The 2,352-nt window shown below is 40.0% G+C and overlaps 1 protein-coding gene across 1 annotated transcript in view; it reads right to left on the minus strand.

Moving 5' to 3' along the window:
* Positions 1 to 2,352, minus strand: part of LOC101845521 — a gene marked incomplete at its 3' end in the record, with an annotated part of 17,445 nt that overhangs the window by 10,165 nt on the left and 4,928 nt on the right.

A 2,352-nucleotide genomic window follows, 5' to 3' on the forward strand; every position in this document is an offset into this window, starting at 1 on the left:
TTTTTTCCTCTTTTTTCAATTTTTTCCCGCGAGCACGTCTTGGCACAGGGGGGGCGGGGGGGGACCTTTACATCATTTTAGTCCCCCCTTTTTCCTGAAGGGAGGCCCCTGGCAGTGAACGGGTAGGCCGCCACGGGGTTCACATTCCCCCCCGTAAGTTGCTCCCCTTCACTTTGTTCCTTGAGCGAGTCAAATTTTAAATTGTGAGAGGAGCCTCCCATTTTTTGAATTGGAATAAATTCTTAGGCCTTTTTATTTTTTTATTTTTTCATTTCTTATAATTTTTTTTAGAGGTGGCTGAGGTTTATTCCCTATTCTCATTTATACCCATTTCTTATTTTTTTTTGGGTTGATTGATTGTTTGATTTTTCCTGGGAACCCCTTTCCTTTTCTGTGGGGTGGGAAGTGGGGGGGGGGGGGTGTGTGAATGGATTGTAATTTACATAAAGGTTTTGAATGTTACGCTCTCACTGGACATACTGAAGGCAAATGAAGCGGGGCAAGACTGAAAAATTGTTATTTGAAAAATTTGAATAAACGGGTGATAGTTTTTTTTGGTTGGTTTTTATTTCCTGGTTTGTTTGTTAGGGGGTTGTTGTTTCTTTTTTTCTCTTTTTTTTTTTGGGGGGGGGGGGGGGGGGGTTTGTTAAAAAAAAACTTTGTAAGCTTCTGAGCATAGAGATGAATGGAATGTTGTTAACACCGTTGACTGTTCCAGATCCTGCACTTAATGATGATGTGGTGCTTGCACTATATGCTTCCTGGGTAGACAAAAATGTTTCTGGGATGTGCTGGTGTGGTGATTGTTGTCTAAAGCACAGCGAACATGGAGATGTGCTACATGAAAACAATTATTAGATCTAGTATAATTATAACCATTATTATTATTATTATCATATTATTATTATCATTATCATGATTTTTATTATTATTTTTATTATTATTATCATTATCATTATTTTTATTTATTTATTTATTTATTTATATAATTATTTATTAATATTATTATTTTCATCATCATGTATTATTATCATCATGATATCAGTATTACTATTATTGTTATTATTATTATTATTATTATTATTATTATTATTATTATTATTATTATTATTATTATTACATGCACTGTTGTTGTTGTTCTTGTTGTTCTTGTTAATAATCGTGTATTGCCATTCTTTTTCTTTTATAATTCTTTTATAATTTAATGAGTCAAGTTTACCTTGTGAGGCGAGCGCCCCCACAGGCAGTCTGCCCAAGGGTACACCTTGTCCACCTCACATCTCACATGGACGCCTGTGTCCGTGAAGGTTTGGGTACAGATTGGGGCGTCTGGCTTACCTGTACACACACAGTGAAAGGGGGAGCGCTTTAGTGTGTTGGGGTGCAGGGTGGGGAAGGTATGAGTTTGAAGTCAATGTAGGTGGGCTGTTTTGGGTGTGGGTAGATGTGTAGATGTGTAATAATGACAATAATAAATAGCATTAACGCTGCGCAATCGAACACTGACTTACTCACTAACTCCCTTTCTCACTCACTGTCTGTCTGTCTGTCTGTCTGTCTGTCTGTCTGTCTGTCTGCCTCTCTGCCTCTCTGTCTCTTTCTCTGTCTCTGTCCCTGTCTGTCTGTCTGTCTCTCTCTCTCTCTCTCTCTCTCTCTCTCTCTCTCTCTCTCTCTCTCTCTCTCTCTCTCTCACTCTCTCTCACTCTCTCTCTCTCCTCTAATCTTTCACTTTTTCTCTCTGGCTATGTCAGAGTGAGAGTGTGCATGTTTATAAGTGTGTGTGTGTGTGTGTGTGTGTGTGTGTGTGCGTTAGTTTGTGTGTGTATGTCTGTGTGTATGTGTATGTGTGTGTGTCTGTGTATGTGTATGTCCATCAGTATGTATGTGTATGTGTGTTTATGTTTGTCTGTATATGATTATGTGTGTATGTATGTGAGTGTGTGCGTGCATCTGTTTGTGTGTGTGTGTATGACTGTATATGTATGTGTGTGTTAGTGTGTGTGTTCAAAACACGTCCTATGACAAACGAGAAAGGAGCTGCACTCACTATAGATGGGCAGATCGCAAAAGGCAGATTGCGGGGATCCAGTTTTGAACTGCGCAGAGCACGTCACTCTAGCATGCCTTTCGAAATCAGCTTTGAGGATTGTAAACTTTGACTTGACGACGCCTGAGGAGTTGTCCACATTGGCTTGGAAACCTTCATGCACCGGCTTACAACGAAAATCTGGGAAACATGTCGCTTTGTGATCCTTGTCACCCACTGTCCAGGAGAGATTGGTCCATGGTGCCTGTTTGAAGGTACAGGTGACGTCAGCTGGGAGCGATTCATCAGTAGGAGGACAAGTCAGT

Source organism: Aplysia californica, unplaced genomic scaffold (assembly GCF_000002075.1).
Source record: "Aplysia californica isolate F4 #8 unplaced genomic scaffold, AplCal3.0 scaffold01372, whole genome shotgun sequence".
Lineage (NCBI taxonomy): Eukaryota > Metazoa > Mollusca > Gastropoda > Aplysiida > Aplysiidae > Aplysia > Aplysia californica.